Source organism: Melospiza melodia, chromosome 16 (assembly GCF_035770615.1).
Source record: "Melospiza melodia melodia isolate bMelMel2 chromosome 16, bMelMel2.pri, whole genome shotgun sequence".
In the NCBI taxonomy this organism is placed as follows: domain Eukaryota; kingdom Metazoa; phylum Chordata; class Aves; order Passeriformes; family Passerellidae; genus Melospiza; species Melospiza melodia.
Genome location: NC_086209.1, coordinates 2,451,902 through 2,465,600, shown reverse-complemented (window position 1 = coordinate 2,465,600; position 13,699 = coordinate 2,451,902). Strand labels below are relative to the sequence as shown.

At 52.1% G+C, this 13,699-nt stretch overlaps 1 protein-coding gene across 11 annotated transcripts in view; it reads right to left on the bottom strand.

The window, feature by feature from the left end:
* ARHGEF9 (Cdc42 guanine nucleotide exchange factor 9) overlaps positions 1-13,699 on the bottom strand; it is a 210,320-nt gene that overhangs the window by 17,088 nt on the left and 179,533 nt on the right. The window lies entirely within an intron of this gene.

The following is a 13,699-nucleotide window of genomic DNA, read 5'->3' as shown; positions in this document are numbered from 1 at the left end:
CCCCAGTTTTGACTCAGAAAACATTATGAGCTATTTTTAACAGCTACTGCCAAGGGAATGCTTTACCAGCTTTGTGCTTCCAGAGGACAATCCATGGGTTTGGACATTTCTGACTGAGCTGGTCCACACATTTCTCCATTTCTCCTCCTGGGATGCAGCAGGAGCTGCCCTGTCTCCAGGGAGGCTCCTCAGCACTGGATGTGAAGATAAAGGTGCTGCCCAGGAGCTCCTGAAGGAGCAGTGAGGAGTTAATGGAATCCTCCAAGTGCCTCTGGAGATGAAATGGCCCCAGAGGTTCTTGCTGGGGAAATGCAGGAGGGGGGAAGCAGCAGCACAGGAGGAAACACCACGGTCTGGCCTTGAGCTGAGCAAGGGAAAGGCAACAGCACAAAGCTCCTGTCTGCCACTTCCACTGTCACTGGAGAAGGAATTCAATAATGACTCCATCTTTCAAATGGATCATCTTTCTCCCAGTGCTTTCCTTCTAAAGAAGGACCATTCCTTACTTGTTGGCCACAAACTCCACACTGGTACTCTGAATTTATGAGAGACTTTATTCCCCTCACAAACATCTCATGAGCAGCACATGCCTGGACATGGAGGACTTTGTCCACAGCTGGTTCCAAAAAGTTCAGTCCCCAGATCAACAACTGGACAATTTCATTTTTAATGGGCTCAGCATTTCCTATTATCATTCTCCCTTCTTCTTGCCAACATTCAGTGAATGGATATTATTTCTCAACTGACTAAATTTTAACACCCATAATATGGGAAGCCCAATAATTATTTGATCCATGGCTATTTTATCACAGCTTTTAAACAATAAAAGACACTACTCAGCTCCTTAGTGAAGCATGGCCCTCTTCAAACACCTTGCAGTGTAACTGAGCTGAAAAAAATGCAGGTACTCATCAGGCAAACAGCAGACAGCAAACAAGGACAAACCCTTGTTTTAAGGAGCTTTTAATGCACATGGACAAGAGGAAATGGAGAGAGCACAGAGGCCATGAAGGGATGCTGCTGTGTGTTCTGCTAGGGGCAGGAGCAATGCTCAGACAGGAACCTGCTGCTCCTCACACCACTGTGTCCAGCATAGTTCTGTCCTTTTCCCAGCATCTCCATGGAGCCAAGGAAAAGATGAGATTCAGGAAAGCACTGTGAGGCTGAGGAGGGAAATGGATTGTTCCACCAGCCTGGTGCAAGTACTGCATGGCAGGAGGACAAAGCAGATCCATGCACAAAAATGGAGATTTATCTGCTGCAGAAGGAATGCTGCTCCTGCTCCTGGTTATCTCTGAAGGTCCTCACTTCAATCCTCATACAGGGCACCACCAAATGTTGATTACTTAACTTCTTTTCTGCCTCTGTCAAGGTCGGTATTTGGTGTTCAGACTCAAATATTTATTATTTATCTGCATCACAGTCCTACAACTCATGAGTCCCAAACCATTCTACTAACAAGCTACAAAATGCTTAACTATCTTACTCTACAAGGTTGGTTAAGGCTAAACTATCCAATTAAGAAATGGCACCTAGATTATTTTCACTTTTAACCCAATAACCAATCACTCATGTCGTGCAGTGCAGACTTTTTGATTCAATTGCACAAAACCACCCAAACCCATGGAGAAGGTGAAGAACAACCATCTTGCCTTATATATATTGCTATATTCTAAATCCTTAAACTCTAAATTTTCCACCCTGTGACATTACATGCTTCTATTCAAACTCCACACCCACAATCCCAGTGCTATCAATCAATTTTGGAAGCTTCTGCACACCCTCAGGTCAATGCAGTGTTCTCCTGGGGGTCTGTGCCTGTCAGCCCAGAAAGTTTAAAATTCTCAGCATCCAGGGTTCAAACAGTTATCCAGGGATAAATGAGAGAATTAGAATGTGAGAAATGAAGAAATGATTAATCTCTAGGATATAGCTTTGTTCACAGGCTGGCTCTGTTCCTTTGGTCCTGTTTATTACCCTGCCCATGGCTCAGCCAGGGTGACCATGGGCTGCTCTGCACTGGCCAGTTCTGAATGTCACACAAGATTATTTCTTGTAGTTAAATCAGGCAAGACCAAGAAAATACAGAAACCCCCCAAAAACCCTCTCAAAACCTTATCAGTGGGAAAAGGCCAAAGAAATGCAGCTGTTTAATGTAGAAAGGCCATAACTAAAGAGGAATGTGCTGTTGGTATTCCAGTATGTGAAAGCTGCTCCTCTTTTAAGGGGGCAGGTGATCAGTTATTCTCCATTTTGATTGTGGCTTGGCTTAATTTACCACAAGGGAGAACAGGATTAGAAACTTGGGGGAAAAAAAAGTTTTTATCTAGAAGAGTAGTTAAACCCTAGAACAGACAAAACAGGGAAGTCTTGGGACAGCATTCCTGGGGGATTTTCAAAAGAAGGTTAGACAAACATCCATCATGATGATCTGAGTGTGCTTAATCCTGCACAGGGAATAGGGAATAGCTGCTCTCCCGGGCTCCTGCAGCTGGATGGAGTGAGAGGAGCTGCCAGATGGGGCAGGGCTGGGAGCAGTGGGATGAGCAGGACCTGGGGCACAGTGGGGCCAGCAGCAGAGCAGCAGTGGCACAGACCTGCAGCCTCTGCAGAGCACCCAGCCTGCCTGCCTGCCTCTGAAGGAAATTGATGCATCTGGGTCATTTGCACTTATTTGTCTAAATATGATCTTTTTTTACCCTACAGCTTCTACGATTTCCTTTTCTTCCCCTCGCTGAGGTTAATTAAGCTCTTCTGAATAATGCTCTGCAGTCTGTTCACGTAATCTGTACTGAGGATTCACAGGGAGAAGATGAAGCCAAAAAAAGTGGTTTGACAGGAGCACAAAGCAAAGTTCTGACACGTTACATAAGCCCCCCACAGCTCTGCTTTCGGGTGCTGGGTTTTGTGGCCATGCTTGGGGCTGGCCCTGCCTTGGGACCTGCCTGGGCCACCCTCTCTGTCCCCACCCCACCACTGTCCCCTCCTGGAAGGGGGAAGGTAAATTCATGTAAATGTGCTTAGAAAGAAAGAAATCTTTGTGGCCATCATGAGGAAAGCAAGGCTGAGCTTTATTGGAAAATCTGGACACTGGAAAGGGCTCCCACTGGAGGTGAGGCCCCCCCAGCCCAGGGCAGAGCAGGACAAATGCCCAGCACAGGGATGTCCCTCATGGCTCCAATGCCCCTCCTGGCCCAGGACAGGGCTGTCCCTCATGGCTCCAATGCCCTCCCTGGCCCAGCACAGGGATGTCCCTCATGGCTCCAATGCCCCTCCTGGGCCAGCACAGGGCTGTCCCTCATGGCTCCAGTCCCCTCCCTCGCCCAGCACAGGGCTGTCCCTCATGGCTCCAATGCCCTCCCTGGCCCAGGACAGGGATGTCCCTCATGGCTCCAGTGCCCTCCCTGGCCCAGCACAGGGATGTCCCTCATGGCTCCAATGCCCCTCCTGGGCCAGGACAGGGATGTCCCTCATGGCTCCAGTGCCCTCCCTGGCCCAGCACAGGGATGTCCCTCATGGCTCCAATGCCCTCCCTGGCCCAGGACAGGGATGTCCCTCATGGCTCCAGGGCACTGCTGATGTTGTGTAAAGCTGCTGGGGATGGAGGGATGATCCCTCCAGCAGCACAGAGCACCCAAGGGGGAAATGAGCTCCTGAGGGGACCTGGCCTGGTCCCAGAGCTCCATCCCATGCGTGCAGCATTCCAGGAGTTCCACATTCCCCCATTACCTCCTGACTGTGGGGTGTACAGGGGTGCATGGGGAGGCCTCAGGCATGGGTTTGGATTTAGGATGGTGTCTTTTCTCAGGAGCTGTGGTTTACCCTGTGCTGGGTCACACTCCACTTCTCATGCATAGAACAAATAATCTGTGAAGCACAAATAGGGAAAGAGCCATTTCCAGCCTGAGTCATCAGATCCCTCTTAGGAGCTGACAGGACAGGAGATGCCAGCCCCAGAATCATCCATTACAAGCTCCTCACTGCATATGTGTGTTATTGGTGCTCCTGTTTATCAAACCCTGCATATTCCAGTGCCAAAGGAGTCTCACAATGACTCGAGGAGGGATTATGTGTTCTGAGGGCACGGATGCAGCCAGGCTCTGGGAGGGGAGCCCCTGGGGCTCTAGGTGAAATGACATTTCTCCCTCAGCCGTTCCCCATCTCTACCATGGGATAATGATGTTTATTTATTGTACAGATCAATGGGGAGCTCTAAGTAACCAGTGAGACACACTGGAGGGCTCTGGTGGTGGATCTCTAACAGCTCAGAGCTGTGTGGGAACAGCTCAGCATTCCCCATGCCTTGGGATCAGAGCTGCCAGAGCCCAGGGAAGCAGGGGAGGCCTGTGGGCAGCACAGCACAGCCCCTCCAGCCTGAGGGGCACAGAGAGGAGGAGAAACAGGCAGCACGGTGGCTCTTCCAACAGGGATCATCCCTCCATCCCCAGCAGCTTTACACAACATCAGCAGTGCCCCGGAGCCATGAGGGACATCCCTGTGCTGGGCCAGGAGGGGCATCGCAGCCATGAGGGACATCCCTGTGCTGGGCCAGGGAGGGCACTGGAGCCATGAGGGACAGCCCTGTGCTGGGCCAGGGAGGGCACTGGAGCCATGAGGGACATCCCTGTGCTGGGCCAGGGAGGGCATTGGAGCCATGAGGGACAGCCCTGTGCTGGGCCAGGGAGGGCACTGGAGCCATGAGGGACAGCCCTGTGCTGGGCCAGGGAGGGCATTGGAACCATGAGGGACATCCCTGTCCTGGGCCAGGGAGGGCACTGGAGCCATGAGGGACATCCCTGTCCTGGGCCAGGGAGGGCATTGGAGCCATGAGGGACAGCCCTGTGCTGGCCCAGGAGGGGCATTGGAGCCATGAGGGACAGCCCTGTGCTGGGCCAGGGAGGGCATTGGAGCCATGACGGACAGCCCTGTGCTGGGCATTTGTCCTGCTCTGCCCTGGCCTGGGGTGGCCTCACCTCCAGTGCTTGGGCAGTTTTGGGCACAACAATATAAAAAAGACATTTAGCCATTGGAGAGAACCCAGAGGAGGCCACGAGGATGGGAAAGGCTCTGGAGAGGCCTGGAGGAGCAGCTGAGGGCCCTTGGATTGTTGGAGGAGACTGAGGGGAGACCTCAGTGATGTCTCTGCCATCCTCCCAAGGGGCAGCAGAGGGACAGCTCTGATCTCATCACTGGTGACCAGGGACAGCACCCAGGGCATGGCCAGAGCTGGGCCAGGGCAGGGTTAGGCTGGAGGTCAGGAAAGGTTCTGTCCCCAGAGGGTGCTGGCACTGCCCAGGGAATGGGCACAGCCCCGAGGCTGCCAGAGCTGCAGGAGGGTTTGGACAGCACTGCCAGGGATGCCCAGGGTGGGGCTGTTGGGCGTCTGGGCAGGGACGAAAAGCAGCAACCCCTGCAGATCACCTCAGCAGAGATGAGTGTCCCCTGTGCCCAGGGGACAACAGCCAGCCAAGGATGAGGCTGGCCCAGCCCACCCTGGCCAGCCCTGCCCTGGGAGCAGTTGCCATGGAATGGGTGATGACAGTGAACAGTTGGGGCTGGAATTAGGCAAGGACTAAGCCAGGGCTCCCAGCACCTGCACCCAAATGCCAGCTCAAGCTCTGGGACAGGCAGAGGCTGGGAAGAGGCTGAGTTGCTTTTTCACTGAGTTCAGGGTGGGTCTTAGACCCCTCTCTGTGATTTCTCACTGCTCTGCAGAGCAGAGGAGCAGAGTTATCCAGTGTACTCCTGCAATTTGTCCTGATTTTCCTGCTGGCCTGCTCTGTCTCTGTCCTGTGCCCAGGCTGCCGTGGGCAATGAGAGCATGGCACGCTGCCACTCTGCCATGTCCTGGGTAGCTTTAGTCATGAAAGCTTTCAACCTTCTTTGACTTTTAAAAGAAAGATTCTGAGCCTACATTTTTAAAGTCTAATTTACCTTACAGAGAGCCTTTGACGAAAGCAGCCTAGGCTGCTCTCCATGAACACCAAGGGGATAATTTTCTGTAGCACTTGTACATTTAATTTAACCCTACAGTGGCTGAGTGCTCAGATGGGACAGTAACAGTGACACATGGTGGAGCTCAGTGCACCACATTGGGCCTTCAGTCCAAATGAGACCCTAAAGCTCAATGAACCCTTTGGAGTGTTTTTGCCCTAAATATTCTTGATATCAGGAAATAAATCCAAGCTCTGCTAAGAGTTTGGATGCCAGAGCTTTGCTCTGAGCCCTTGGACACAGCATCTAATGGCATCACCAAAAGCCATCAGGGGTTTCAACAGCACAGGGCACCCATGGAGGAAATGAGCTCCTGAGGGGACCTGGCCTGGTCCCAGAGCTCCATCCCATGGGTGCAGCATTCATGAGGGCTCTGATGGTGGATCTCTAACAGCTCAAAGCCCTGTGGGCTGGGCTGAGGGAAATGGGTTCTGCTCAGCCCAGCCAGGAATGAGGTAAAGGATGGATCCTATCAGGGACAGGGGGATGCCACCACCACCTCCCCAAAACCCTCTCAGCCACTCACCTCCCACCCCAAACCTGCCTGGGGAGTTTGGGAGTGTCCCTGGGGAGCTGAGCTGCTGGATCTTGGTAACTCCTCCTGCACAAGGCAGGGGAGGGAGGTTGGCACATCCCTGCCTAGTTATTCAGCACATCCCTGCCCAGCTCTTCAGCACATCCCTGCCCAGTTATTCAGCACATCCCTGCCCAGTTATTCAGCACTGTCTGGATCCTGAGCAGGGAGGAGACGTTGGACTCATCCTCAGCAGCTCCGTGGAGCTGCACTGTGGGATCCCAGAGTGTCACTACTCAGGACATCCCTCTGGGTGTCCAGGATGGCCAGGACCCCTGCCAGGGGGCTCTGAGACCCTGGCACACAGCCCAGAACACCTGGGGGTTTGATTATGACCTGTGGAGCAAATTGCCAGCTTTGTATGAAGACCTGAAAGCCACAGAAGTTTAAGTAGTGTGATAATAAAATTATCACTAGGTGAAAAAGTAGATTTTGGGGTTTTTAGAATAGGGGTTTTGGGGACAAGATGGAGGGACTTGGGCATGTCCAGCCTTTCTCCTTCTTCTCTACCTCCATCTTCTGCTGTGATGGTGGTACTCACAGATTGGTTTAGAGTAGAAGCTCACTGTCTAACACAGGTGATGGGTATTGGAAAGTATCTGTAAACATTGTACATGTAGTTTTTAGTATAAAGCCATAACACTGCCCTGGGGGCAGGCAGAGTGCCTGGAACTGTCCTGCTGGACAGACCTCAGCAGGGCAGGAGAAAGAATTTTATAGATAAGATACAATAAACAACCTTGAGAGCGAGAAATGAAGAGCCCTGACTCCTTCTTCCTTCTTCGAACACGTGGGACAAAACAGAGACTGTTCATGTATCTCAGGGCTGCAATAAACTGCAGAACTGCTGAGACCAGAGGGGAGGGCTGGGGCTCACAGCGTTTGTGGCAATGCTGTTCTCACTCCATGGATTCAGTGGAGCAGCACTGGCATTCTGGTGCCTTCTTCCACCCTTGTTCAATCCCTCTGGCTGCAGAGCAGCCCAGTGAGGGCCTTTCCAAAGGACTGATGGCAGGAGGAGATGTGGAGGGATGTGCCCCCTCTTGATGGAGTGACCAAATTATCCTTTGTCTACTTAAAAAGGAAAAAAGCCCAGAAGTTTCTCTCCTCAATTGGGTAAAAAGACACCTCATAGGACCTGGGGAACTTCACCTCAAACTTGAGGAGAGCCAATTGGACAAAAGCCAAAAAGCCCTGCCTGGGCAATTTTCTAGAAAAAGAAGAGAACAAAGGAACTAATGGCTTTTGTGAGGTGTTCTACCAGGAGCAAGAACCTCTTGAGCCTGGCTCAGTTTTTCTCTGTAAAGAGCTTTGTTATTTTGCCTTTTATTAAAACTTTTCTGTTTCCAACAGTACCACAGAAGCCATCCTGCTGATTTTATGCCATCTGAGCTATCTCAGGTGTGATACAGATCTCCAGGAGCTTATGAGACCTGGCTGGAGGAGACCATATATCAGAGCTGGGAAACCCTTGTGCAGCCAGGTCACTGCTCTGCTGCTCCCAGGGGCTTCACATGGGGCTGATGAAAGGCCACAGCAGCAGCAGGGGTTTTCAGATCTGCAGGTTGGCCTGCGGGCCAAACTTACACCCACTGCCATTCCAGGAGGGGTAAATGAAGCACAGAGCGTTTTGCAGAACATCCTGCCAGTCTATATGGTCACAGGAGGCTAAAACAAAGACTGGATGTGGCACTCAGTGCCATGGATTAGTGGAGGTGTTAGGGCATGAGTTGGACTAGATGATCTTTAAGGTCTCTTCCAATGCAGTCATTCTGAGAATTCTTTGAATTCTGTGAATTCTGTGGACCTGATCCCTGCCCAGACAACCACAGAGAGATGGAGAACTCCAAATTCAGCCCTTTCTGGATTTTAGGACCCCTCCTGCTGGCTCCTCCAGTCCCTTTGGATCCTGCTCTTCCCCCTCTGCTCCCCAGGCAGTGGAAGGGCAGCAGGTTCCATGTCAGCATTGAGCTCCCTGTGGCACTGTGACACTGTGGGACATTGTGTCATGGGCCCCTGTGGCACTGTGACCCAAGGCCATGGGACATTGTGTCATGGGGCCCTGTGGCATTGTGACATGAGGCCCTGGGACACTGTGACATGAGCCCCTGTGGCACTGTGACATTGTGGGACATTGTGTCATGGGCCCCTGTGGCACTGCTCAGGCCATGTCACCTGCACAGCCCTGCAAGGGCTCACCCAACATTCCAGGCTGTGGGACCATTCACAGCAATGTTTTCTTCCCTGAGTATCCCTGCCTGAAAGCTGCAGTGCTGTTTCATATTTGGTTTTAAATGCTGGACTTGCCTTCCTTGGCTGTCTGCTGGCCAAGGGACTGGTGAAGCACCCAAAGTCCCTTCCATGGCCTGTGGTCCCACAGAAACCTCCTGCCTGCAGACAGCCCCAGCTGGACAAGAGCACAGGGGTCTGTCAGCAGGGCTGGGGCAGCCCTGCTCTCTGAAAACTTCATTTCACACTTTGTGACCAAGCCACTGTGCTGCTCTCTTTGGTTGTCTCCATGCCCACCCTATGGAATCATGGAATGTCCTGGGCTGGAAGGGACCCCCAAGGATCCTCAGAGCCCAGCTCCTGGCCTTGCACAGCACACCCCAGGAATTGCCCCAGCTCCAGCAGCAGGCTCTGCCTGTCAGGCCAGCACTGAGTCTCTCCTGAGCTGCTGCAACCCAGCCTGGCCCATTTCCCCACTGCTGCAGGCTGGACCCAGGCCTGCCCCAAAACCTGCATTTTGTGGAGATCTGTGTTACTGGGAGAAAAAGAGAAGAGCTGGGAGGTGCTGATGAAGTCAAAAACCCACTTAAAGTAATAAGAGCTGTCCCAGGGCTGCTGTGTGTTTGCAAACAAGGTTTTTGGCTGCTCCCACAGGCCCTCTTTAGCCTGCAATAAAAGCAGGGCTGTTGTTGTGGTGCAAAGATCACTTCAGTGTTTCCAACAGAAGCTACATGGGAGCTAAACCCTCTTCCACTGAAAGCACTCAGAAATGTCTCTTTTATCTTCCCATTTGGAAACCTGGACTGCAATGGAGCCTGACAGGATTATTTTATTTACTCCATCTCCTGTAGCACCGCTATTTCTGGCTGCCTGTCTGGCTGCTGCTATTACACTGGTCTCATTTTGCTTCCATCCAACCTGCTCTGCTCAGGCAGCTCAAGGGAAGACAGCAACAGCAATAAACCACAAGCTGGAGCTTGCATTGCCTCCTGATTACAAGAGACACATAAAAAGCACAAATGAAAACTAAATGTGTTTCATGCAGTCACTGATCTTTCTGCACTGTCAGAAAACACTAAAGGGGCCCCATCGAGGACTGCTCAGCTATTGGTGAAAGAAAAGTGGAATTCAGAGCAGTAACTCTGTTAACCCTTCCTACTTCAAACTGTAATTCCCAGCCTCATGCCACGGTGCCCTGGAGCCCATTGGGGGAATTCAAATTATTACCCAGAACAGAAAAAAGAAGATCCTCATCTGCTAAGAACCTCAAGCATCCCCAAGTGATCATAATTAATGCTGTGTGGCACAGGCCTGGATGTTAAGTACCATGATTTGCAAATCTAAAGCATCTCCATGTCAAACTTTCTCAACTTCAGGGTGATAAGGAAAGTGGACCCTGTGCCTTTAAGGCAACATCTTTTAGTGTTACCATCATCCAGGATTGCCTTCATTTCTTGGTAACTGCGGCCAGCATCCCAGAATAGGCATTTTTGTCCTGATTATGCACATATGGCAAGGCACACTGAGGCACTGCTTGTTCCTGCCCAGCCTATTCCCTTCTGCCTTCCCAACAGGCAGCTCTGAATTAGGGTCTCCAACCAGAGAAAGGCACCACCTTGTCCTCATGCCCACAGCAGTGTCCCAGCCTCAGGAAACATCCATGGGAGAGTTTCACATTGATCCAACAGCTCAAAGTTACCTGGCTTTGCAAGGAAAACCTGGATCCTGAGCTCTCCCAGTGCCTCTGGATCAGGACTGGTGTTTCAGCACTCAGTTTGTGGAACCCTGGAACAGCTGACAAGGCCATTTCACCTGATCAATCTCCTCACAGCCTGGCACCAGGACAGCATTCAGTGGTGATGTTAGGAAGTGACCAGTGGGAAAATCTAAGCCAAAGAGACTTATCTGTAAAGCTTGGAAACTATATTTTGTGAAGATGATCCCACACAAGTTGGTCTGCAAGGTGTTTGCCAGCACGGAGAGGTGCCTGCCACACTGTCAGCTTCTCCCTGGAAACCTCAGTGCAGCTTTCCTGCTTGGAACAAAGACTTCAGTACACCCACAGTGGTGGAAATAACATCTGCCAAGCACATCTGAGTGCAGCCCTGGGCAATTCTCATTTCCCAAGCCAGGTCTCTGTCTGAAGGTGTGCTGGTCATGGAAATGCATCCAGGAATTCCCAGTCTTGCAGCAGGTGGCAAAAGCAGGCAACAACCAGGTGATAATGTCAGGAATGATCACCCTGAGAGTTATTCCCCCTCACAGAAATGCCCTGGCCAGGTGTCCAGCAAAAAAAAAAAGCCCTGAAACCTTGAAATATTTCCAGACACCAAGAGAAAGGAGTGGCAAAGCCTCTGGAGAGCAGGGCCCGAGCAGAACAGATGGGATTTGTTGGAAATGTGTTACCTGCAGCTGGACACTGGGAACACTGCACAGCAGTGTCCCTTCCTCAGCCAGGGAACATGGATGGGCCAGCAGGGAGACCCCTCATCCCACACTGCAGGAACTGTGAGCAGGAACCTGCACGGTGAGCCCAGGGGGAAAAGGTCTGGGGACAATGGAGCTCACAGGGAGTGCCAGCAGCAGAACTGTCACAGATTGATATCAATTGTCACAGTTTGATATAAACTCTGTCCCAGCAGAACTCCTGTATCACCTCCCCACCCACAGGATCCATCTGAATCACCAGGGGATGCAAACAGGTGAGGAAGGAGAGGAGGATGTGCAGGTAACTGCAGTGGAGATCTGGAGGAGAGAGGGATCCTGTCTGAAATCTGCGTTTGCCTCCTAAAGCCACTCAGGATATCTCCCATGCCTTCATCAAAATGAAGCATCTGTGGCATATTTAAATAAAGAATTAGATCCTTATTTCTATTAAAAATCTCTTTGGGCCAACAAAGAGATAAAAATCACCATAATAATTTTTTAAAAAGTATTTTTTATATAGACTGTGTCATGATGAGGGATATATCACACCTATTAATAATCTCCTTCACCTGAAGAAAACCCACAAATGGAGATTTTCAGAAGATTCACTGAGATGTGCCATCCTAAGTGGTTCCAAAGCTGCTCTCAGGGGTGTGTGGATCATATTCCACCCCTCAGTTTTAGAGCAGAGGATAAGGAAGGCTGGCCCCAGGTTGCCAAACCTCGAGGTAAATGGTGCCTCCCTGAGGGGCCCAGCCCTGAAGCAGAGCTGATCCTTACTCTGTCAGGGGATCTGTCAGGGGTCAAGACAGCACAGACTATACACCACTCACATTTACTTTATACATGGGATGTGTGGTCCCAAAATGGAGCTAAAACTCCTCTGAATCCCAGACTTGCACACTCCTTCTGAATAAAGGGAAATGTGATCAGGATGGGAGAGCCCAGCTGGAGCCTCATCTCCCCTCCCAGCCCAAGGCTGGAAAGCAGCAGCTGCAGTTTGATGCTGGGAACAGACACAGAGTGAGAACTGCAGTGGGGTCTGAGCCTGTGCCCAGGGGTCACCAGAGGGGCTGCCCTGTGCCCTGGCACCCCAGAGCTGGCTGGGCACACACAGCACAAGGCCCTGGCACATGGAGCCAGTGGTGTCAGGAAGGGCCAGACCCCCTCACAACCCACAGGGGTTCCAGGCAGCACCTGCACACTCCCAAAATGCCTTTGCCATGCAGAGGGAGGAGGACAGCGAACCACTGGCACTGGCTGGACTCTGATGAACCCCACAGGCCCCCAGCAGCCTGATGTGAACTGCTGACACTCTCCACTCCTGCTGATGACCACAGGAATCCCAGCCTGATTTTCCCAGAGTTAAGGGAATGCTCAATACTTCTCTGCAACAGACCCAGTGCAAGGCAGAGCGGATGCTGCCATCTGAATGGGAATTCAGGGTCCCAGGCAAAGAGCAGGAGGGCAGCACTAGGAAGGGAAGCAGCTGTGCCCCCCAGGCTCACTGCAGCTCTCCCTGCTGCTCTGTGCCTGTTCCTGCACAGGGCTGGGCCAGGAGGAAAAGGGACAGCAATGAGGGGGAAAACAAGCACAGGCATTCCAGAAGGCAGAACTTCAGTCAGCCATGACTCAGGAGAAGCCAGTGCCACCCACTGCAGTGCCCGGGCTGTGGAGGGGCAGTGATGCTGTGCTGAGTCAGGAGCCACCCACGTGCCCACCCACGGTGCCAGGGCCTCCTGGGGGGTGCCAGGCTCAGCCTGCCCTGAGCCCAGGGGCTGGGGCAGGAACACAGCCCTGTGCTGCCCCAGGGACACCCCCTGCACAGCTTTGTGTGGCTGCAGGAGTGACAGCACACCCTGACCTGCCACAGCCAGCCCTGAGGAGCTCTGTCCCTTCCTGTCACACAGGGGTGGTGGCAGTGAGCTGGGGTCACCTCACTGGGACACCAGAGCTGCTGTTGGACAGTTTCTGTGGATCACAGGTCACCTGCTGCTACAAACACCACAGCACAGCATCCTGCATTGCCCTCCCTCCTCCCCCACGGGCTCCTGTAAAATCCCAGCACAGCACAGACAGGAGGATGAGGCTTGAAAAGCCTCTCCCCAAGCACCAGCACAGACACCCAGCGCAGCCTGGCTGCTGCTCATCACCATCTCAATGCAGCAATTGGGCTGTCAGCCCCAGTGCCAGGTTTTGTAGTTCATACAGGAATTGCAGGGCTATCTAATCCCAGATCATACACTGCAGCCAAAACCTAAAACGAGAAGGGAGGCAGCGAGCCAAACCAGGGGCACATGAGATAAAGGCATGAAAAGAGCAAGTGGAGGCTGGATTTGCTATGAGCACAAAAATCCCTCTATCACAGAGTGCTCCCCACCCTGAGCATGCAGATTGTCCTTCCTCAGGGCTCTCCACATCCTCCTCTACACGTGCAGCCATCAGCCACTCTGCACTGGCAAGCCTGCCCACAGC